This window comes from Ambystoma mexicanum, chromosome 5p, assembly GCF_040938575.1.
Source record: "Ambystoma mexicanum isolate Mex_15411 chromosome 5p, UKY_AmexF1_1, whole genome shotgun sequence".
In the NCBI taxonomy this organism is placed as follows: Eukaryota; Metazoa; Chordata; class Amphibia; order Caudata; family Ambystomatidae; genus Ambystoma; species Ambystoma mexicanum.
Window position 1 is genome coordinate 1,144,371,365 of NC_090930.1, and position 25,415 is coordinate 1,144,396,779.

General features: G+C 50.3%; 1 protein-coding gene across 3 annotated transcripts in view; it reads left to right on the forward strand.

The window, feature by feature from the left end:
* The first annotated feature begins 272 nt into the window (after positions 1–272).
* Positions 273–25,415, forward strand: part of LOC138481457 (cadherin-6-like) — a 295,066-nt gene continuing 269,923 nt past the window's right edge. The window contains exons 1-2 of one of the 3 annotated variants that reach the window (XM_069613608.1): positions 273–306; positions 3,722–3,820. The gene's annotated coding sequence lies outside the window, so the exon portion shown is untranslated. Of the gene's footprint in view, positions 307–3,721; positions 3,821–7,246; positions 7,596–7,710; positions 7,733–25,415 lie in introns of those variants that run through there. The other 2 variants (XM_069613607.1, XM_069613609.1) reach the window with 2 other exon arrangements.

The following is a 25,415-nucleotide window of genomic DNA, read 5'->3' on the forward strand; positions in this document are numbered from 1 at the left end:
TTCTGCCTTCCATCCTTTTCCTTTTAAGTTCTCTTCTTCGTCATCATCATCCTCACGCACCAATCTGTCTTCGCATTCTCCCTCTCGCCCTTCCACCTACCCTCTCGTCATCGGTCATCTGTCTGTGTCTCTCCCTGCGCTTTCCTTCTTTTCCTCCTCCCGCGTCTCTTCCCAGACTCTGCCACCCTCAGCCTCTGTGTATCCTGGCCCTCCCACCGCATTCATTCTCTCGCCTCCCACTCAGCGCCAGTCACTGCCACAGAGTCGCTCGCGAGTGCCAGTGCTGCTGGTGGCGGGGCAGGCGAGGTGAGCGGCGGATCGGTGCTGCGAGGAGCACTGCTTGCGAGAAGCCCACGGGGAGACCGACGTCCGTGCACCACTAGCCTTCCGGGAAGCGCGGACGGTCGCCGTCCTATTGGGGCGCACCTACCCTCGGGGCTCCCAGCGTGCGACCGGCGCCTCTGCACCTCTAAAGAAAGAGAAATAGTGTGGGGCTGTTCGCTTATCCCCCCCCCCCCTTGGTGCCCCAGCCTGTACTGGTATATTCTTCCCCTCAGGGCACGGTGCTTCCAACGTAAACAGCCCCAGTCGTCTCCCGCACGCTGCAAGAGCGGCCGAGATGCCCGCGCTGTGCCATGGCGGGAATCGGTCGCCGACGTGACTCAAGGGGGCGCTGTGTTGCGAGCCTTCGCCGGTCCCGGGCAGGGGGGAGGGTCACTCTGAGGAGGGCAGGGCGTACAAGAAGGGCAGCGCGCGAAGGTCTGGCATCTATCACAGTGCTGTCATCACACAGGCGCTGCGAGGCTCCCGCATGCAGCGCTATACCAGAGAATTTAAGTAAAGTGGAGACAGAAATGGGTGTCAGGATAGAAAGTAAAGTGCGCCACACGGGATAATCGCCAACATCTGTAAAGGGGCGCGATGTGTCTACGCCATGGTATGTATGACGACATTTGGTAATGGACGATCAATCAAATGTCAGCATTTTGCCAGATCAAGCCACTCTGCGGATGGTTGCATTTGGCAAAACTTCATAACTCCAGTCAGGGCTGGGTTAAACTGCAAAAAAAGATAGCCCACAACAACCTACCCCACTCCCCCTCCCCATCGCCGCACCCTCCGCGCATATTGGAAGAGTGCCCCCTGCGCGCAAATCGCTATTCGTTGATTTTCGCAACAAAGGGACTGGTTCATTTTTTTAAATGAAAAAAACGTTAAATGTATCGGAAGGACCAGTTACGCTTGGATGAGAAGCAGCCCTTTTTGCACAATATCGAAGAGCTCATGTTCAATGAGCACTTAGGGGAAATGAATGACCCAAATGCCTTGCATAGTTAGGCTTTTACGACATTCATTCACGTTATGGCACATTTTCAATCAATTCTATAGCTGAGATGAGGGGAGGAACGCAATTTGCGTTTCCGCCGCCTCCCTCCCTTCGTCTCTGCAATGCCAATGCTGCAGCATTTGTGTCGGCATGGATTTTCACACTAGCACAAATGCTGGAGATCCCTATGGGGGTCAGCTGGCTTTATGCACAAGTTAAAAAAGCTGGACCCCATAGGAATCCATTCTACTAGCATGGCAGGCAGTGTGTTCAGTTACAAGTAAACCTTGCCCAACATGCTTGCATGTAGGGCAGGGTTAAATTGTAATTGTGAACACTGCTTACCATGCAAGGATGGTAAGCAGCGTTCACGATTGAAATAAAACCATGCCGACATGCTCGCATGTCGGGCAGGATTTATTTGAAATTGTGAGCGCCGCTTGCCGTGCAAACATGGCACGCAGCCTTCACAATTAAAAGTAAACGCTGCCTTGCAGTGTTTACTCACTTTGCATGACAGAGTGCAAAAGTGCAGGGCAAATTATACAAATTTGGCAGCGGGGAGCCTCCTACGTGTAAGTCAACACGTAACGGCTCCCCACCGCCAAGTTACACTTTTGATTAACATGAGGCCCTAACTATTGCTGTGAGGATCTGCAAGGCAGGCATGGAAATCTGGTGAGCCTTGGATTTCCTGGCTCGGTTGGGCAGGAGGGCATTAACATGGATCCCTGCAGATTCTGCCTTTTCTTTCAGTTGTAAAAGTCAAGCACAATCCATACGAATGCCTGCACCTTCTCCAACATGTGAAAGCAATGCATCTGGAGATGCATGTGGAGATGGACACGGATTTGGTACACAAAGCAGCTGGGTGAGCAGGATGCAGACTTTATGCTCCCCGGCTGCCAACTCCATGTACCAAATCACCCAACTGCACAAGGATAGCCATTGGGAATACATTACGATCTGAGGGTCTGTCAAAGTCAGCACCAAAGTATTTAACTACTGCACATGCCACATATTTAGTAAACTTTTGTGGCAAATAGAGGTTTTTGGACCACTCTAGGTCAGCAACATTGGTCAAAGTTACCATCTGCACAGTACACTAACTCATCAAAATTGGCCACAAAACTGTCCAGTTGGTCCAGTCCTTGGACAGTCCAAGCCTGTTCCGGTGTCATTTGGATAAAATCGAGGAGAACATGGAAACATCATGAAGCCAAAGCTGGAAAGACTGTCACAGAGGGGTGAGCGGACACCGCTAACGTTAGATGCTTGCCTATGACCCCTTAGGCTCTCTCAAAGGGCTGCACCTTGCTTTGGGGTGCACCCATTAATAATACATAGGGGTTGTCGGCTACCCCTCCCTCTAAGCATGAATTTTTCACAACCTGAGAAAAGAATGTTGGTGGACTATTAGTCACCCCAAAAATTATCTTCACGCATTACACATATAAAACCAGTTTATTTTTCATTTTTGCACCACACAATTATTACAAAACCAATGAAAAGCATAGTTAAAATCAATCATCAATCATGCAGTGTGCAAAACCTGCTAAGTAACTCGTGTGAAACAATACTGAACAAAGTGCCTTTCAGGGTTAGTAGAAGCGGCCAACTCTTTCAAAAATGCTTATTTTTCCACCACAAACCTTGATTTTTTCTATTGTTGTTTTAGCACTAGACTGTCATCCCTAACATTGTTCTTAATGGTGTGTGTTCCAAACTGTCCTACTTTTTCTTACACTTCTCAACTTTAGGGCCTAAAGCTCTTATCGTCATTGTCCAGAGATTTGGAATGACTAGTCCAAATTCTCTCTATGGGTAAAGTACATTCATAATTCACACTAACAAAGGATGCTACTCTCAAAACGTGTTTCGGCCCTTTTGTGTAGAGATCCGCCCATCCCACAGCATTCTCTTCTATTGATATGCATGGGCCTTCAACAGGGCAGGAGGTATCGTTCCCTGGGGAATTTCATTCTTTTAGATACTACTTTGATTTTGCCACAATGTGTCGGCAGTGCAAAGTCACTTCTCAGCAGTGCAAAGTCACTTCTCAGCAGTGCAGAGTCACTTCTCAGCAATGCACAGTCACTTCTCAGCAGTGCACAGTCACTTCTCAGCAGTGCAAAGTCACTTCTCAGCAGTGCACAGTCACTTCTCAGCAGTGCACAGTCACTTTGAACCGTGAAAAGAATTCCATGCATCGGGCCCTTAATCTCGCTACTGCCTGGGGACATATGTGTTCTTATTAGGACTTTTCAAATGAACATATTTTCAGTTTTTATTACCTTGTCTTTCTTTTCCCAATTTATATTCATTTTCAAGATCTCAGGCCTTTCCCATTTTTGGATAGTCCTCTAAAGACAAACATTTTTGTTTTTCTTGCAGGACAAAACGTTCTTCTAAACCTGGTTTGCACTCGTATCACCGAAAAAATCTGACCATCTTCAACATGAAATTGAATATACATTGGGGAAAGAAGATAAGGTAATAAAAATTGAAAATATATTTGTTTGAAAAGTCAGAATAAGAACACATTTGTCCCCAGGTAATAGCGAGATTAAATAATGTGGCAACATGAAAGGGGTAGAATACAATTCTTCAGGAAACTATACCCGCTGTCCTGATGAAGGCCCATGCATATTAATGGAAGAGAATGCTGTAGGATGAGCGGATCTCTACACACAAGAACCGAAATACTTGGTGTCGACACGTTTGGGAGTGAACAACATTTGTGAGCGGCCAGGGTGGACTGGGAACTAAAAGCGGCCCTGGAAATAACTTTCAAAGTGGCCCCATATGACACAATTTCAGCAAGCTCAATGCTTTTCCTATGAGAAACTATGGAAATATCACACAAAAGAGGCCCTAGGTGCAGAGGCCCACCTGGAATTCTCCAGAGTTCCCTATAGGCCAGTACACCCCTGGTGAGCGGGAAGAAGGCACATCTACCCGAGTTTGTTCCATGCCCCGCCCTGCCTTGTTCTCCCCACTGTTTCTTCTGGATTTGCTATCGGTCCCGCTCATGTTACGCTAATGTTTTCTAGACTGCACCAAATCGCCACTGTAGTAGTCTCAGAGCCCTTAGGCTTGTCCAAGAGTTGCCACACTCTGCCCCACCCAGGGTATCCATAGCTGACTCTGTGGAAGGAAAAGGATGTCCTTATCCCCGTTCCTTGCTTGTGTTGCTTTTAACGTGCAGGTGTGAAATCCCTTTCCAGAAACTTTTCTCTGCCCTCTCTGTTTTTTGTTTGCGCGCACAAAAGGATATGGGCTGGTAGGGCTGCTAAAATCAAATCACATTGAAATCATGAACGAGGCCCTTGTGCAGGGCAGACCACCTCGGGGATGCCAGCTCATCGGGCGCTGCAGTTGCTCCTCGACTTGCCCCTCTGTTGTGGGTGATGAGAAGACACCACATACAGATGGAGGTGGGAGAGCCCAACGGGCCACAGGCCGGCCTGGGTCAAAGCTTGGGCTCTGGCCTGAACCTCCTCTCAGGGCAGTGCCTGCCCAAAAACTTCTCCTGCCGGCTGCCCCTCGGAAAAATGTGATTTAAAAAAATAGTGCTCTGCTTGACTTCCGGTTCATGCATGCTGCCTGACTTCTTGTCCTGTCCCAGCCATTCATTCCTTGGCTGGTCAGAACAGGAGTGCTTCCCGGCCTGACCGTGCAGCGACTGGTGGCAATTTCATAGGAAAGTGAGCACAAATATTTGGCAGGCAGTGCCTACAAACACTCTGTGCTCCTCCGGCGCTCGCTGCCCTTCCCAAGCGTTTCACTACCCCCCCCCCCAACCCCTGGCCCCTCAAAAGCCACTATCCCCCTTTCCTCTCGCAGCCCCCTCGCCCTCTACAAAACACTGGTGTTGTCCCTACACCCCAGTCCCAGACCCTTTTCTTGCGCCAGCACTCTTTAGCCTCTTTTCTTGCCCCAGCCCTGATGAGCCCCTTTTGTTACCCCCAGTCACTTTAGCCCCTTTTCTTGCCCCAGCACTCTTTAGCCCCTTTTCTGCCCTTTTATCCCCTTTTTGTTTCCCCCAAACCCCTTTCTAGCCTCCGTTACCCCATTTATAGCCTACTTTATCGCCTATTACTGCTCCCTCTCTTTTCTTGCCCCGGTCCCTTTTCTTGGTCCCTTCCGCCCATTTTCTCATTTCAGTCCCTTTTACACCCCTTTCTTGACCCTTTTAGACCCTTTTAGCGCATTTTCTTGCCCCCAACCCCTGACACAGGCCCTCCCGCGTTCTACACGGCCTTTTCGCTCAGCTCGTGTTTTGCCCTAAAAGCCAGGCCAGACCCAGGTCTGGCTCGACTCTAACCCTGAATACCCTGGATCTTACAGGCCTAGATACAGACATGAGGCCCTTAACTTGAACAGAGCTTTTTGTCTTGGTGTAGACTTCTAAGCACTTTGTAGACACAATTGTTAACACCCAATACAATCGGTACTCATTATATCGACCATGGAATGATGAAAAGCTGAGTAGACCCAGGAATAGAACTCTGCTGAAGGGGTTTGCCTGTGCTCCCCACTTTTCGCTGAGCTATCTTCCACGCACAAAATGTCTACTTTGGGGCTTCCCTAGCTGCCCCTCCGACCACGAAGTGGCCCTCGGTGGGTTACCTTAGTGCGTCAGAGGCACAGAAAGTGCCCCGAGATCACAACACGTCTTATGTGTAGGGTTACTAAACCACGTGACCATGACAGTGGACGCTGTAGAAAATAAACAATGACGGTTATTCTTGTATTTGTTTTCTTCGTTGCAGGCCCATAAATCCTTAGGAATGTTCTGCACCACAAAGAAACCAAATTTGGAAAAGTCAAAGCGAGGCTCGCGGGTGCTGCTGGGACAGTCCGTGACGGCTAATCCCAGGGCGCGCCTCGAGAAGGATAAATGGCTGGGAAGATTCGATCCCCGGCCTGGCAGCTCGGCGCGCGGGCGCGCACACAGCGCACGCGCGCGCCCCCTGTCACTGTGGCAGGGTGCGGGGAAATAACAAACGAGATGTATTTACCCCCACAATGCATCGCTTTCCCACAACGTGTACCTATTATGCAGGGGCGATGAGTGAATACGTGAGAAGATTTGATAGCGCAACTCCGTGAACCCGACGCGCCTCTGGGCGCTTCACAACTGAAAAGACGACACTGGAGCGCAACCGAGGGCTAATTCTTGCACTCGTGTGGCACGGCTATCAGAGTTTGGGCGAGTTTGGAGGTGCCTGCTGTCCCATGGTGAGAAAGTGGGGGTGAATATGTACTATCTACACACACAGGTCAAACTGAGCACCTAATACAGCACCCCACAACCACCTCGCCCCCTTTTCTTTGGGCGTAAGCATCACGTGACACATTTTTAGTTGGATTTCAGTTGACCAGTTATCTATTTTTAGAACCACTTTCAAGATTTGAAGGAGGGGGCGTGTGAGATGCAATATAACGCAACAGGCAAGGGAAGTTACAATTCGTGATTAAACCAACGCACCCACTGCAACCAAAAGACACCAATAAAATATATATATATATAGTGTACGGTAGCGTGCACCTGAAATGTACGGGAATTTGCACCAGCGATCCCCGTTTGTGCGTGTGGGGGGAGGGGGTAAAGGGGTTTATTTGAGCAGAAGCAAAGGCGTTGTGATGATAAAAGAAAGTAAATAGCCATGGAAGCAGGCCCCGGAGCGGGGTAATTGCAGACGAGTTAATATGTCACCGGGAGCAGCGCGCGCTGAATGCTTAAGTGCTGGGGCTGGCTGGGAAAGATGCTTTCTGGGGGAAGGCAACTCGTTAGGAGGGCACATTAAAAAAAATCCCATCCAGGAACACAAGACACGGGCAAGTTGTGGGAGCTGCTTGACAAGAGATCTGAGGGGGCGGGCTGGGGCTGACTTCAGACAGAGACGGTGGGGGGAGGAGGCAGCAGAGGACGGGGGTCCCCGGCAGAGCAGCAGCCCTCCTCTCCCGCACCCTCCCACCGCCCTCACTCGCACAGGAGCGTGCGGAGGAGACAGGAGCCTCCCCCAGCCCAGCAGCGCCCCCAGCCTGAGCCCGGCGGAGCGCGGAGGCAGCATCAGCAGCGGCGGCGGCAGCAGCAGCGGGGAAGGAGTGCCCCCCTCCCCCCCACCCCCCCACACATCCATCCCACTCACTCAGGCTCCGCCCGGGACAGCAGCCCTCCTCCTCCCCTGCCCGGGGGATGCGGGAGCCCCGGCAGAGCGGACTGGCAGCGGCGGCCCCGTCCTCATCCTCATGCTCTCCGGTAAGGGGACCTGCATTCTAGCGCTTTGCATCTGTGACCTGGGCATCATCGCCCTGCGGCGCTGCGCCGCCGGCCCCTGAAGGTCACCCTGGCCGGACGCCGTGGGTTGGTTACTCTTTGCTGTGTGTGGGTGTCAGGTGGGTCGCTGCGGCAGATGCGGGATGGGAGCAGCTCGCCGCGGGGCTCTAAAGTTGGACCAGACCAGGGCTCGCATCCGAGGCGGAGACTGGTACCCAGCCCGCCTGCGCTGGAGGATGCAAGGCAGGCTGAGCCCGACTGGGGCCGGGCTCCGATCCCCTGGCGCCACGGAGGGAGGGCACATACACTCCTCCCCAGTGGGGTTTGCGGCTGGTCTGAGAGAGGCGGGCAATGTTTCTGGATCTGCTGCTGCTTGGTGGGCTCAGCATCACCCTCCGCGGCTGAGGTGGGGTCGTGCAGTGGCGGTGCTGACCCGGGGAGCGTGGGGAGGCTGCTCTCCCCGCTACTCCTGGCGAGGCACCTGACGAGGCACCGCAGCGGCTGCCCGCAGGAGGGCACTGCCCGTGCCCTGCGGGCATGCAGCCCACCTACCCCGAGAATGTGACATGGGAAGGGGGGGTTGCACGGGCACTGCGTACATTTTATTTCCCTTGATGAGCGGGGCGCTTGCATTGGACCTCTGTCGCGCACTGTCAAAGTTTCATCTCTGTATCTCTATGCGGCCGGGAAGGTTGGGGGGGGGGGGGGATGGGGGGTATAACCCAACCAGCGGATGCTTTATTTATGGGCTTGTGCTTATAAAAAGATGAAAATAGAGCGAGGGGATCGATAACACGGCGCGCGGAGACTAGGGCACACACCGGCCCACCTCCTCCCCTTCAGACCTGCCCTCTAAAGTCCCCGCCACCGAGGGGGTGATGGAGGGATAGCTGAAAGATAGAGGGAAGGATGGATTTATTAGGAGAACTATGGCTAGGTGGGTAGACGGACAGATAGGAGGATAGATTCATGGATGGATGCATGGATAGATCGATGCATGGATGGGTGAATGCATGGCTGGATGGATGCATGGATGGATGGATACATGGATGGGTGCATGAATGGATGGGTGCATGGATGGATGCCTGGATGTATGGATGGATAGATGCATGGATAGATGGATGCATGGATGGATGCATGGATGGATGGATGGATACATGGATGGATGCATGATGGATGCCTGGATGTATGGATGGCTAGATGCATGGATAGATGGATGCATGGATGGATGCATGGATGGATGGATGCATGGATGGATGCCTGGATGTATGGATGGATAGATGGATCCATGGATGGATGCATGGATGGATACATGGATGGAGGCATAGATGGATGCCTGGATGTAGGGATGGATAGATGCATGGATAGATGGATGCATGGATGGATACATGGATGGATGTGTGGATACATGGATGGATGTCTGGATGGATGGATGGATAGATGGATGCATGGATGGATGGATGGGCTATGTGTTGCATTTAATATACGTGGTGTGGTTTTCTCCACTCGTCCTGTTCCCAATCTTACACTTTATACCCATGAATGAATTCCCCCTGCTGCACGCCCTTCTCACGGGGTCCCTTCTGTCCCCCTCCACTGCACCCCACACGGTGCCAGGCACACGGGAGGCCTGTCTCTGGCCCCGTCTGTCTCTGCACGCGCGCACTCGGGCGCAGTGGCGCGGGCTGTCCCGCTGCGGGGAGGGGGCGGGGAGGTTGCGGGCAGGGAACAGTCCTAGGGGCTTCATTTTCTGCAGCGCAGTCCGAGCACCAGCGGCGCCGGGCTTCAGCCTGCGGCTCGTGCTTCATGGAAAGAATGCTCTATTGTGCAATAATGAAATACATCGTGAGCATATAAATGTTAGGTGCGCGTGGTAGCGCAGACTAAATCACGCTCATCGCGCAGATGAAAGGCGGAGCCGCTGCCACCATTATTTTGAAAGAATTGCCAGTGAATGTAGCAGGTATCTTGACACCCGCCCACGGGAACGCCAATCAAGGATGTGTGCATTTAGACCGATTGACCCACTTCTAGTCGACAGTTAGATGCAGACACCTCTGTCTGAGAGGGGGGCATCTCGCGCCTTGCCTTGCACGTGACCGTGTCATGTGTATATTTGAGGGGCGTTCGTTGAGCCCGAGTGCGCCCTAGTCCTACACTATTACAGCGCGTGAATGCTGAGTTACTGCCCCCTTCTAATAGATTGTTGATATGCGCGTCACTCACTGCACTGGCAGTCCCTCCCTAGTGACTAAATAATAAAGATGCGTTCATATATTCATACACAGCACAGGGATGTATTGTATGCACCCGGATAATATGTGGGAAGATGAAAGGCTGAGTCGGCCCGCACGGTGACTATCATTCCGTCCGCCGAGCTCTCCCATTCTTCGAGTGTTCGGTTCAGTGCGCACAGCGAGGAGTCAGATCCGTGATGCCCAGGGAGGGCATCATCAAAGCGCTGCCCCTCCCCCCCACCCCCCCTCGGGGCTGAACCGGCCGCGTGCTGCCTGGCACCCAGGGGCTGCCCGCTACGGAGCGCGGTGCCGGCCCGCGGCAGGCCATTGGTGGTCCTTAATGCATGCATTGAGCGCCTCGCCCGGCGGAAGTGCACAGCACGTGTCACACTAGTGAACCTCCAGCTGCAAAGAGTTTCTACTGGATCCAGTTGTCGTGGCCCTGGGGGTTGCCTGCCGCTCTAAACTGCCACCACCGTGGCAAGGGGTCCTATTGACTCCAGTGGCACACTGGGTTTTGTTTTTGGGGCGCAGCGGCCTATATTACATTCAAGGGTTCGTTATTTAACCGAGGGCATTGCCCTGATTTTCCCTAAGCCCCAAAGGCCGTGCAGAGGGCAGGGCGCCACACCTTTGGGTGTAGGAGCACAGCCTTGATCCGCGTGCTGCTTGACTCTCAGCCCCACACTCGCGGTCTGGGAATTGCCTTGCATACCGCCCCCCCAACCTCCCCGCCCCCTCGTCTGTCAGGCATCGTGCCATCTGCCAGGCTATGCCTCGCCACCCTCCCGAGTGAAGAGGCAGACCCTTCCGTGCAAATGTTTCGCCCACTACCCCCATCCACATCCTGACCGCTGCACACGCTGCCCCACACCTTTGCCTGGCGTTAGCGCTAGCGCCCTGCACACGTGCCCCCGACCCCTCTCACCCCTGTTTCTGGGCGCGGTTTGCGGCGTGCCCGTCACACCACACGGGTCCCCGCTATTGCAGCCCCTCGGCCAGAGCTCTGCATCGCGCGCGTCTTGCTGCCGGCTTCCGGGTCCTTGCCTCGGAATTTCAATTAGTTTGACTAAGCGCTGATCTAGGAACTAATTTAATAAGCGGCATCTTTAAAATGCGCAGCGTTCTGCACTTGCGCCGGCGCTGCCGCTGATCGATCGTGTGTGAGTCCGCAACTATGGTCTGCGCCTGCGAGCACGAACGTGTGTGCGTGTGCCTGTGTGTATTAGTGCGTGTCTGCCTCTTTGTACATCTATGTGTGTAAGCTTTCGTGCGTGTGCGTAAACTGGTGAGCCTACGCGTGTGCACTCATGTGTATGATTAGGTAGTGTGTACTGCTCTGTGTGGTTAGCATGTGTGTGTGGGGGGGAGGGGGGGTGTCTCTGGGGAAGCGGCCAGGCTACTGTTCCAAGTGCCATGCGAGGGAGCTCGCAGGACACGCGTGCGTGGGCCGTGATTTCTGTGTGTGTGTGTGTGTGTCGGGATGTGGAGGTGCACAAGTGCAATTACAGTTGATGTGTGGTTTGTGACTGTAGCCGAGGGTTTAAGATAGTGTGTATTTTTCAAGGGATATTAGTTACTCGCAAAGCACCCAAGGAGCTACACAGCTTTCCGCGATTGCCTGCAGGTGTGACAGGCGTGAAGCCAGTCCAGATGGCGATGAGAAACAAGAACGCAAGGGGCGCGGGTGCTGGGGGGGGGGGGGGGGGGGGGGGAGCTGGGGGGTACAAAATGAACAGGAGCGCCTATTCTGAAGGCCACACAATGGGGTGGTGTCCAGAGGGCCTTTGACCTCACACGAGCTGGTGTGCCTTAAGGGGCAGTCGCAGATCAAAGAGAACATGCCGCCTCAGCATGTGGGGCCCGCGTGGCTTAGAACCCAGGGCCTTTCTAACTAAAGGTTGGGGTGACCGGAAGTCGCAGAGAGATAGATAGCAAAGACATCTTTTACCCTAACAAATAGACATGGCCCACTTCGCGTGAGCCATGCGGCCTAAAGAGGTGATAGAGATAGAGTGGGCTCCGAGGTTTGAACTCTGGTCGAGGTGTGCCTCTGTCGAGTGTGGGTGCGTCGGTGTGGAGCACGCCAGAAATGCTCTACGCATAAGCCGTCTCCTGAGGGAGGTGTGCGCAATAGTGTGTTTCTCACACCCAACCTACCTAGCCACCTACATTTCCAGCAGGTTTGCTGTGGAGTGTGCTGAGCGCCCCCCCCCCCCTGTATATTTACCCCCTGGCTGCCACACGCGGGCTGAGCCGTGCGCGCCCTGGGCCGGCGAATCAATGCCGCCCACTGATGATTACTGCGGGGTGTCAGTGTCTGTGAAACGCCGATTCCAGCCGCTGAAATGTGCTCGCCGCAAGACACGGGAGCTCGCGGGAAGCAGGCCTGCCCCCGCCGCCTCACCCCCCGCAGGGGCTCGGGGGGGCGTTTACTCTATACACGAAGTGCCTTCTACCCCACCCCTCCCTCGCACATTTGTTTTATGTGGTGGCGTCACAAAGATGAAGGAATTGATTGGTGACCTACCGCAAACATTTCACTCAAGTAAAATGACGTGTTAAGCGACAGGACTTAATGGGGCTTTACAAATGGAGCCATGGGCCTGTCAGTTCGAATGCACTTGATGCACTGGGGAGAGGGGGGGGAGGGCGTCACCTTATTTCCGAAACCAATATTTGCATGCACGGGATCCTGCAAGCTCCTTCAAGCTTAATTAATATCGCGCCCCTTTTCACCCCTGCGTCGACCAAGGTGCGCACACTCTGGTGACTGGACGTTTGCACGTCTTCACTCCCAAACAAGAAAGCTTCCTGCTCTTAGAAACCTCTGGGTATTAAGCGTGTTATAAATAACCTATCATATCACATCCATGCTTCGCTGAGGGTTGTATTCTAGTTACGCATGCCCCTGCGGGTAAGCTTCTGTGACTTGAGCTCATCCTTACTTCATAAGCACCCCCCAATAAAAATGGTCTATCGATAGCAGATATTACAATAACTACTGCGTTTCCGGAATAAAAGGTGCAGACTTTTTATTTCTTAAAATAATTCTAAGGTGCTGCAGTTTTTTTGTCTTTTTTTATATGAGAACAATGTCCCAGAGGTGGCTCTAGGGTGAAACTTCAATAGGCCGCTAGGTGGCGGGCGTGCACCCAGTACGGACACAGGCCATTTCGTCTCGTGGCTGGGGGGAAGGATGCGGGTGATATAGCAGGTCTCGTTTGAAGCCGGACAACGGCATTGGACTCTTTCACGGGAAAACGCACGCAGCCAGTTCCTGGAACCAACCAGTGCTCAGTTCGTAATTATCAAAATATACCTCACAATAGGGTGACCTGTCCCTCTCAACGTAACGTTGGAGGTGTGGTAGGCAGGCGCGCCCCGGCTCCCTTGCCCTTGAAGCGTGTGGGTAGCCCAACGTGTGCTGAAGCGTGTGGACACCCCCACGTGTGCTGAAACACCCCTTGCTCGTCACGGTAGGGCCTCGTCACCAGCGAACGGGCTCGCTGCTGCAAGGCAGGGCTCGGACACAGCCACCGCCCTTGACCGCGCGCAAACACTTGGTAGGTAGCTCAGCGGGTAAATGCGTTCGGTCCACACACACCTGTGAAATCAAAATGTTCATAGGTCCGACTCAGTGTCTCCTGTGAATAAGAATAGCAAAGGGGGATCATTTACGCTGTTATTATACTAGCACGCAGCAGACCAGAAATGAGTGTTATTTTTCATATCGTGTAGAACTTCACAGCTCGTTTGGGCAGCCTTGCTATGGCTCCCAAGTGGTCGCCAGCCGACGCCCCTCTATGATAGGCTGCGCAACAATGCGATGAATTCCGCTCTAACATTTGCCCTCCCTAGAGCGTGCACTTGTGCTTCCGGATCATGACGGAGACCCTAGTCCAGAGCGTCAGGCCGTGATCGCCCTTGCGCGGGAAAACCAGCCGGGCCCACGCTGTGTGCGAGCGCCAGCCAGAGAAAGGTCACCTGTCTGCAAGATATGGGCAGGTTCTGTGCGCACTTGAACCCCTCGCCCTCCCCCTCCTGCCTCTGCAGAGCTAATCCCGTTATCCCTCGGGAATGCTTACAGCTGGCTGACAGATAATGAACAGCGTTGGCTGTACAGCCTTCCCCACGCTGATGGCGAGGTGGAGCGTCTTAAAGGTTTAGGCCGGGGCGCGCCATGAAGGAAGGCGCAGCATGAAAGGGAAATGTAATGGGTCTTGCACACAGAGCAGGCCCCCGTGCGTGGAAGGGAGGGGCGAGATGCCAGGGCACCACACTTCTGCACAGAGGGCCTGCTAACCACAAAATGTGCTGCCCTTCGGAAAAGCGAAACCTGGCGCTGGACCAGATCGGATAACCGAATTCTCTATGTGTGTGGGGTTGCCACTTACTAAGCATAGGCCGTGTGGAGTACATTGAGCTACACGCAAGGATCAGCCTTGGTGTTGGCCCTGGGCTATTGATGTTGGTCACTCTGGAGCAGGGATGGTTTTGGCGTTGGTCTACAGGAGAAGTAAGGTATTGGATCCGCCAGACCGTATTGGCCCTGCTCTGAAGATGTGTGTACTGTTGACCCAGATATGCAGCAGACGATATGTGCCGGGAATGCTCTTAGCCCTGAACTTGTGGAGAAGATGGCGCTGGCTCTGGTTTATCAATGAACGATGGCACTGGTCAATGTCTATCAATGTTTGGTTTGGCCCTGATCTTTGGGCAGAGGGTACTGGTGTTTGGGGAGAGGATTACTTTGTCAGTATGGAATGGACAGAGCAGAGTACTAGCCTTAGCCTATGGCTAGAGGATGGTATCGGGCATGGTCGGTGAAAGGAAGATGTTTCCTTAGGCTCGGTTCTGCGGGTGGTGATATTACTAACCGTGGTCTATGGATAAAGGATTGTACTGCCCACATGGATGGTTGGAGATTTGCACTGGCACTGTTCTCTGGATGGGGATGGTCATGGCCAAGATACATGGCCAGGGGATGGTGTTTGCCCTGTACTATGATTGAAGGATGGTCCTGGCCTACTTAGGGGAGATGGTATTGGCCGATTCCATGGACAGAAGATGAGGCTGGCCCTATATTATGGGCATAAAGTGATACTGACAATTGACTTAAGATGGCGTTGGCCCTTTAATATGGAATGAGGATGCTAAAGGCTCTAACCTATAGGTGCGTGGTGGGATTAGTCCTCTTCTATGGCGAGAGGTTGGGATTGGCCCCATTATGTGGGCAGAGAATGATACCGTCCCTGCCTTGTAAATGAACACTAGCACCCATCAATGGAAAGAAGATTGTTTCGTCTCGGGTGTACGGACGGTGAAGGTATTTCCAATCGTCCATGTATATAGGTTCATGTTCTCCCTATGGATGCATCGAGGATGGTACTGGCCCTGGACTACGGATGGTGGAGGTCATCAGCTCTAGATTATGAACGAAGGATAGCGTTTGGCCCTATACTATGGCTATGCTGGCCATGGTCTATGGATGGAGTATGGAATTGGGCATGGTGTTACCCCTTCTTGGTTGGCCGGGGATGCCATTCATCCTAGTCTATTGATGAGGATGATACAACCAAGATCCATACAGCGGGGTCGGTACTGAACCCGGCCTTAGGATGGTTGTTGATGATATTTGAAGTGTGGTATTATTGGAGGATGTATTGGCCCTGGTGGGGGGATAGCGCCCTTGCCCATGGCCAGATGTTCATATCGGCCCTATTCTACAGAGCAATGATGGCGCACGCCCTGGTCCATTGATATTGCCCCATGTCTTTGGACAGCCGATAGTGTTGACTCTGTTCTATGGATGTCGAGATTCGCTGGCCTTGGTCCGTGGATAGAAGATGGAGTTGGTTCTAGCCTACGGATGGAGGAATCTGACGCCCATGTGCATTTGATGGATTGAGCATTCGGTGCGAATGGGCATTGTATTTGCACTGGTCTATTGATCACAATGGCATTGCCATGAACCATGCCCAGGCCCGTTCCCGGTCTCTTGATGGATGATGGCATTAGCCTTTTTCTATCATTGGAGAATGGAAGTGGCTCTCGTCCATGGGTGGCATGAGCCCAGGTCAGTGGATGGAGGATGCCATTGGCTCTGGAGTGAGGTTGGAGACCTTTACTCACACTTGGTTTTGTACAGTTCCACACCATCTCCTCACTCAGTGATTGGCCCTAGGACTGCCTTTGGTCACATCCTTGTTACGTTTCCTCTGCTTGCATTGTCTCCACTCCCTTTATAGAAGTCTGCTGGCAAGGCACCACACTGCTTCTTCTTTGGCTGCTGTCTGCTGGCAAGGCACCACACTGCTTCTTTTTTGGCTGCTGTCTGCTGGCAAGGCACCACACCGCTTCTTCTTTGGCTGCTGTCTGCTGGCAAGGCGCCACACCGCTTCTTCTTTGGCTGCTGTCTGCTGGCAAGGCGCCACACCGCTTCTTCTTTGGCTGCTGTCTGCTGGCAAGGCGCCACACCGCTTCTTCTTTGGCTGCTGTCTGCTGGCAAGGCGCCACACCGCTTCTTCTTTGGCTGCTGTCTGCTGGCAAGGCGCCACACCGCTTCTTCTTTGGCTGCTGTCTGCTGGCAAGGCACCACACCGCTTCTTCTTTGGCTGCTGTCTGCTGGCAAGGTGCCACACCGCTTCTTCTTTGGCTGCTGTCTGCTGGCAAGGCACCACACCGCTTCTTCTTTGGCTGCTGAAAGGGCACCATTTATATCATTTGCTGCACTTTTGCTCTGCTTAAGGGGGTATTTGTGCAGGATTCTAATAGATCTTCTGGCTACTCATCTATTAAAATGTAAATAAGTCAACTTTGGCTAGTCCTAGTAGTATGCTGTATGTGCCTGTTGTCAATCAATGGTTATTAACACAATGTGGCCTCGTGTTCTAAAGCATTATTTAAAAAAACACATGCTTGCCTGTAATCTGGCGTACGAACATGTGACATCACTTCCTGTGATGTCAATGCCGTGGTCTTAAATAATTAGGGGATTGGCAAATATTATCTTCCTATGTCACTCCACGTTCTACTTTATAATTTTTGGTTTAGCATTTTAGGTGGTGCTGTAAGTCCTGCCTATAAGCCAAAACTATTGGCATGGGAAGTGAAGATAGGAGAAATGGAATGTGAGGAGGGACACACACAGCCTGTAGGTGTTGTTTGGGTTTGTCTTCACCTATTGGACACCCATGTCCCTGCTAGGCCTTATGTCCATTCCCAGCCACTACCTGTACCTCCCCACCCAAAACACACACCGCGGGATCGATGGGTCAAATTGCTGGCTGCATTACCACTGTTTGTTGCCTTTATTATTTATTTATTGTTATTTATCTGTTTCTCCTCTGCTTCGCACTTTCCACCTCTCCCCCCTTCCATGCACTTTTCCCCTCCCCCCTCTCCCATGCACTTGCGCGTTCTCAATGTCACTGGGCCTAGTAAGATCGCTGTTCTGTTCTCCCCGTTCCCCTCCCTTGCCTTGTCGCCCTCTGAAACACTTGTGTACGAGTGCGATAGAAATAAAATATCAATCAATCAAAAAGCTAGTTCTGTACTTTTAAGGCGATGCCTCTGTTATATCTGAACATTCTTCTGAAAGGTAATGACTTGATTGCAGCTCTAAACCAGTCCTTTTTAAATAAAAAATGGTGTTGCCCAGGTGGGCCTTAATTCAGCCACTTGATTCTTTAGAAATGTGTGTCCTTGAATCTGTTCCTTGCATTAAATTCCTGTTAAAAACAGTGTTGGCTGTTATATAGGCTTTAGGTGGGCATTTGCAAGTCACTGCCATAATATTCCTAGGTTCTAAGCTATTTGCCAGCTATTGCCATCTTATTACCATCTTATGACAAGTTAGTGCCAATATTGCAGTGCCAGAAAATGCCCACCCCATGCTTTGCACATGCTTGTTTGTGTTGCCCTATTGTCTCTTGGGGTGATGACGTTCCTTATGTGGATTTCCATAGAGAGGTGGCTGGCATTGCCTCACACCTCAATCTATATCTGAAACAGCCTTGTGATCATGTATTGTCCTTCACTTTGATTGGCATCTTTCACCCATGCTTCTGTATTAGCTGGTGCTTCTTTTAACATTTTTCTTTGCTGTTGTTGTGTTTGCATTAAAGAACTAGATTGCATAAAAGGTTCTTGCCACATAAATAAGTAAGAGTGTGACCTATAGCTTCATGAGAAATCTGTTAAAACGCGTCACCAATTGTGTTTGCTTCAAGAACTTGACTATCAATTTGCTATTGTGGGCTACGGACATGTATCTGACTATCATTTCTGTAAATGAGGCTGATTCTGATGCTCGAAGAAGCAGCTTGCAACAGCTTATTACAGATGACTTAGAAGAAGCAGCTTGCAACAGGTTGTTACAGATGACCTATAAGAAACAGCTTGCAATGACTTAGAAGAAGCAGCTTGCAACAGCTTGTTACAGATGACTTAGAAGAAGCAGCTTGCGACAGCTTGTTACAGATGACTTAGAAGAAGCAGCTTGCGACAGCTTGTTACAGGTAACTTAGAAGAAGCAGCTGCTTGCAACATCTTGTCACAGGTGACTTCGGACGTGTCATGCTTGCTGCCAGAGGGCTAAAAGCATCTCTCTAAAAACATTAGCAACTGCCACTCAAGCATTGTTCTCCGAATCCGTCTGCATGAGCTCTCTGTCCCATTCGATAGGCATGTGTCGAGGGGGGGGACACATGCTTGCTCTGCTCTTCGTTTAGCGCACTGCTGGGTAGGAGGAGAGGTGTGCATGAACCTCTCCGCGTGTCACTACACATGTGTTGCAGATTCCACACGTTTTACACCCAGCTGTGCTCAGAGCATCTTTCGAATGAGAGAGGACGCAACATCAAATCCAGAAAGGGGATAGGTGATGAGAGTGAGTGGAAAGTAAAACCCCTCGTCCTAACATGGCTGCCTACTAAAACCCGCCCTTCTCCCTCATAGCTATCTGTGGGCACTGAAGTGTGTTGTGTTGTGTTATTTATTACTTATTGAGTACAATTCACACAGCTGTCTTTGTTTTTTGGTTTTGTTCAACCTGTATTCTTGGAATACAGTGTGACAAGTTGGGTCTTTTTTTATTTGGTTATGGTTTTTGTTGGGAGTAGATTTGCAGGGTAGTTTTGTATTGTGACTATCCAATTTTGAAAGTGTTGTGCTAAAAAGGGACCCGCAATTCATTTTGTAAAAGATTTTAACCTCACCAAAAGATGTTTTTATAACTGAAGTGTTGACGGAATTACTGAGAATAAACATAACATGACAACAGCTACATTTATTCTGGGTGCAGGAGTGAATTTGGCAGTCAAAGTCAAGTTAAGCTGGACGTGTTTACTAAAGTCTCTCAACTGAAGTAGAGGGTGTTGCTTAAGGAGGATGCCAGCATGGAGGAGGCCCAGCCTCAGACTCTCTTCTTTCGTAACCTGGATATACACACAGCACAACCGGGTCAAACCAATGGCAATCGTCAGAAGTAGACATGCACCAACAGCATGGCATTGCAAGTCCTACTGAGGGCTTAATGGCCATCATCCTAGGCGACTGGTGTCTCATGCACAAAGCTTTGCATTCTATTTGGTTCACAACAAGGAGTCGATGCAGAGATCATGGTGCGGTCAGGATGTGGTGGTGTGTCTTCAAAAGCAGGAGGTGGCGGTTCCCGTGCTCTGTAACCAGGGCTGAGGGCCAATGAGGTGTTTAGGGAAGACCAAGAACACACTAGTACTGGCCATTGCCATGGGATTGGGAAGATAGGCCTCGTGTCTACATGGCTAGGAGCCTTTCCCACCACAGCTGCTATATCCGGTCTCATTGGTAAATTGGAATCGCGGTTGTCGCCTATCTTCTCTACCATAAGAGGTAATACCACCAAAGGGTCAGCATGATGCAGAGCCATGTGGACCCTTCAGTTAGTTCTCACTTTGGAGTTCCACAAGGCTCTGTTGGGATACGCAGTAATATCACACGCCGTAATATCACGTGCTGGAATGGTTTTGTGTGCAGGAAATCTCCTTCGCACTAAATCAGGTCTATTTTTTGCAGGTTTCAGATTTGGACCTCTAAATCTGGCGGGGCAGTAAAAGTGACAGTAATCCTATCACTGCCACTCTTTTGAGCCAGACCACCAGAATCTTAGTGGGACGGTAGCGCTACGCAGCTTGATCTGGATGTGATTTTATGGGGAATTCATGAAGCACAACTCTGAAAACCCAAATAGCTTCTAAATGTAGGCACATCGAAAAGGAAGGGAGAACATTGACAGGAGCGGAAAGGCTCGTTCAGGATTATATCAGGATTTTAAAGTGATCCAAACAGTAATACTATACATTTCATTAGGTAGGGTGTTCCAAAGCTGCTGGGGCCTGTACTGAGAATCTTCTGCCTCCTCTACTTTTGGACCCAGTGGGGGGAAGCATGAACCGCAAATGACTTGAGCAGTGGAGAGGTCTTTTGGCAAGTAAGGCTTTATTTTGGATGTAAGGTAAGGAGGGGATGAGTCCTTACCTGCTTTTAAAGGTAATCAGGTAGACCTCAAAAGGAATACGACTGTTAATTAGAAGCTGATGTAGTGAGCTCTGTAAGGGTCTGATGGGGCCTCCTTTCTTCAAACAGAAAATAAGCCAGGTTCCAGTGCTTTGAATCTTCTGAACGCATTGAATTTGGCAGGCCAGCACACCTTTATTGATAAGACTGGCATAACCCAACCTCTAGATCAGTGGTCTGCAACTAATGGCTTCACCCTCCCCTCCTGGCTCCCCCCCCCGAGGATCTGTCACCACAGACTGTGCTGGTTTGGATTGCTGGGAATTGTAGTCCAAAACAACTAGAGCACAACGTACCCCTGTTCTAGATGAGGAAAATTAGGATTAAATGGCAGAGCCCAACTAAGCTGGCAAAGCGAAAGAAGGTTTTAAAAACGGAGTGATCTAGCACTTCTGACTCAGATCAGACACTCAAACAACTGCCAGATGCTTTGCCAGCTCCAAGATCCTGGCCAAAGATGATAGTTGGCGCAGGTAGGCATGGATTTGTGAGAGATTATGGAAAAGAAAAAGATGCTCAGAGTTACAAGCATTAAGCTTGCGCCTGCTATCCCCCATCCACTTACTGACCTCCACAGGCCCAGAGTGGGGCGCACTGATGCCTTCCCTGGGCCAGGGATTGGATGGCCAGTTAGAGAGCTGTGGGACGGGGCAGGGGTACTTCATCCCATGAAATTGACTACGCTGTCCTGACTACCCAGTCGCATCAATCAACAGAACCTTCTCCTTTGTGAGCTCCATCAGGGTTGACAGAGTTCCCTTTCCATTTCCAGGGAGGTGGGGCGGGCATCGGATGAGGAGAACATGGTGCGGCCAGAGGGGGTAGGCGGAATCAGGAGGATGGGCAGAGGAAGCAGGGCAGAACATAGCAAGCAAGTGGGGAGGAAACAGCACTGGTGCCGTGGCATGGAAGGTGGTTCTGTGCAAAATCAGCGGTTACTACCCGGTTTAAAAGCTACCTTATCCGCCAGCTTAGATGCTAATGTGTCATATAAAATGGAGAAAAGATGCATCGCATATGGAAGTTAGATCTGGTATATGCTACGTGTTAGTTCCTCATTCTCCAGAGGAGGGTCCTGCTCACTATACACTAGAGCTGCTTTAACTCCTGCTCATCAAATCTTCGTTTCAATCTTTACTCTCTGATTATGTACCTCCATTTTGTTTTTACCAATGTCGCCACCTTGTGTCTGAAACACAATATCATCCCTATCACCTACTTTATAACCAAAGTCAAATTTGCGCTTGCGTTGGAAGCAACTGGATTACAAACAATGCGCTTGGATAAACTCTGTGGTGACCACACAGACATTTTAGGCAAGTTGGATGACCCATTACTTTCGATCAGCCATATTCCCGTCACAGTCCTTACTACTAAAGGCAATCTGCCTTTCAGACAGAAACAAATGGATTAATAACAATTCCAAAAATTTCACACTACTCACTATGGGCAGTAAAGCAAACCAGTGCTCCTTGTCCACAGCCCGCCGGGAATGCCAGGGCAGCGGGAAGTTCCTGCCAGGATATGGATTCACCTTCAAGGAGGCCTATCATCCTGCACCGCTAAAGCCACTTGGACTGGGTTTCCTTGAAGAGACTTGTGAACTAACGTCTCGAGATTTGTTCCCCCGGCACCAGGAGATACAATCGTAAGAACCCCACTGGCTGCGTGGTTCCGACATCATCTCTCATGGTTAAAGACCAAGTCAAGTATGCAGAGAGGGGTCAGCCTGGAACCAGGACATCTGTGGATCCTGATCACTGATGCCAGCGGGAAGGGGTTGACACCAACATTCCACTATTAGACAGTTCAGGTTGGATGGTCTCACACAGAAAGCAGGAGGTCTCCCAACTGGAGGGATCGGATTGTGGTTTTCAGAGCATTAATCCATGTTCCGTTCTTTTTACTGAACAAGTAGGTCTTGGTCCGAACAGACAATCAGGTGAGCAAGGCAAACGGGAACTAACCAGAAGGGGCATGTTCTCAATTTCTCAAGAGGTTCTTGTGCAGAACAACTTCTCCAGGATCCTGAGCAGAGACGTTTTTTTATAGGAAGGCAAAAGGGGCACTTGCCCCCAGCCCCCACCTTGGAGGGGAGCCCCACAAAGTTGCAGGTCTAAAGAAGTAAGATTCCTTTGTTCACCAGACTTAAATAGCACACATTAGGATATTTTATGGCGTGGTGCTGAGGCTCTAAACCTATTGCCTGTCTGTTTTGACAAGTACATTGTACCTCCATCAATTCATCATGTAATGCTTTCTGTGTTCACTGTGGTATACATAGTTTGTGTGTTCCTTACGGCACAACTCCTGTAGCATTCTTCCCTACCTGTGGGAATTATGTTGATCACGTGCAATAGCCAATGTTGAAATACATATTGATAAATTGAGTGCCTCAATGGTTCAGAAGTTAGCTCAGTGCGTTAAGCACTCATTGCAGAAATATGTATTCATATGCAAGATTAGAATAGCACATTCCAGCAAGGCTGGCTGAGCCTTGCCTATGTCTGACGTTTATAAACCTGCCTGCACATGTACTTGGTTTTTCAGCACAACAGCTGCTATTATCTATCAACAATTTACCTGCACCAGATAGGGGTTGTTATAAAAACTAAACTCTCATCTGTATTGTGTAGGTCTAGAAATTGGTTTGTTCAGGTGGGGTGTTGTAAAACAGAGCAGTCACATCTAATGATGAGCGTAAACTGCTAGTCCAAGAAGTGAATCAGTGTCCAAATTCAAAACTGTGGCACCAAAGCTTTCATGCTTGCATCCTGGCTTTGCCAGCAGACGCTTGATACAGTGATCCTGGTCAAATCATCTAATATCTCTTACATCACTGTGCTGTCTTCTGTGAGATTCTTATGTAGGCCATTTGAGTGGAAGGGGTGGTAAAGAGAAGAGAGTGGACCAGATGTCGCAGGCCTTGTGCAAGCATATCTTAAGGTCTGCTTGTTTGACACAAAAACGGTTTGCTTTTTTGTACAAGCCAAAGGTTTTTCTGCACGTTTATAAATGACAATTTCCCAAGCCAGTGTTTTAGAAGTATTTGAAGCTTTAAAATACATAAGACAAACCCAGATTAAATATGTTAAATCACATCGATTGGTATGCTGGTACGTATATACTTCCCTTGCTGGAGAGAATGAAGCAAGAATCATTCCCATTTTGCGTAACTCCTAAATATAATATTTTGTTTTTTATAAATTGTCATGTTTGGTAATGTGATTTGTGTACTTTCCAAGTCAGTTTTATAAAATGACATTATTTTAGTTCATGGTAAGAACTGGAAAAGAAAATGTTCAAATGCAGAAATTGCAGTGTTGGCACATATCCCAGCTTCATCCCTTAACCAATGTGTGATACTGGGCATCTCATGTAATCTTATTTTGCATAACCTCTCAAAATTCAAAGTCCCTAAACCTTTCAAAATGGTCAGCCTTTCAGAGTGATTTCCTTCTTAGGGTATGATCTTCAAAAAATCTCAATCATGTTTTCACTGGCTATAATGCTGTGTCCACTATAACAGTGAGCCTTGATATATTGCACACCACAGGCACTTGTTCCTTTGATCTCTGATGGCAACACTATTATGCAAATCATGTCCCACTTCTAATCTCTGCCTGGATACAGACACCTTCCTCGTAATTTCTAATCTGCATCCACTATCCATGCCATGATATGTGTAGCTTTCTCCATCCTTCCAGTTGGTCTCTTCTGTCCATACTTGAGTACTTTTGCATTCTGTTAAACAGCCAACGTGAGTGCTCTGCCTATTCTGGGTTACATGTACCTTTTACAGACGGTCCTGCATTAATACTGAAGGCTGCATACCTTCTTGGATGCTATTGAAAAAAAACGTCTCCTGTATCTTTAGTAGAACAGAAGTAACCTATTCATAGACTGCTAAAGTTGGCCTTCAAATGCTACTGGTTTATCATCATTATTAGAGCAAGAATTAAAGAGGGTAAGAGGACTTAAAGGGAGTGAACATGCTTATTTTAAATGCTGCGAGGCAGCATATCAACCTATGGCTTGTGATCACGACCAGGAGGATGGGGGGTGTGACCAGATAATCTTGATAACTTAATTCCTTTGGTTTGGTGGAGGGGGCCCCAAAGATGTCCGTGCCCAGAGCCCCAAAAGTGCTTAAGATGGCCCTGATGTAGAGGCAGGTTGAGTCTGATTTTTCAGACCTCAGTGGAGGTCCTTGTTAAAGTTGGCTCCAGGTGGAAATGTGACTCATGGGGCCTCATTACGATTTTGGCGGTAGCCATGCCGCTATTGGCGGCATGGCTGCCGCCGAAATCGGGTCCGGGTCCAGGTTCGGGTTCCCAGAATGGGGAATTACCGGGCCATTCCGAGTTCGGAGGGCCCGGTAATTCCTCCCTCCAGGAACCCAGGCCCGGACCTTCCCCATTCCCATTTCGGCCCCATAGGGCTGAATGGGAATGGGGGAGGGAGCCAACAACGGGCCAGTTACGAGCGGCCCGTTGTTTGCTCCCTCTTCCCCTCGCGGGACCCGGTAAGCATGCCTCGTTTGTCCCGCGAGGGGAGCTTGTAATGAGGCGGAACGGGTTTTACGGGTCCGCCTCCTTTTGCGGCCCCCGTTAACCCGTTCCGCCTCATTTGTAATGAGGCCCATGATCTACAAGGTGATATTTTTGTCACGGTTGCATGAGCCAGAAGAATTGGAGAGCTTGGAGCACTGATGATGTCAGAACCTTATCTACGTTTCCTTCCAGGTAAGGTAATCCTTCGCACTCACATGGAATTCCTCCCTAAATTGTGTACCAAAATTTCACGCAAACCAAGAGGTGGTTCTTCTCACTTTAACCTAAAACCAGAAGAAGAAAGGGGCCTGCACTATCCCGATTCTGGAAGACATACAAGGACTGCTCAGCTGCCTCTTAAGGGATGGCCGCGTAGTTTGTATCTGTTGGGGGGTGCAGCCAGGAAAAGTAAACCACCCACCACTACCCACTTCTGATGGATACCTTGTGCA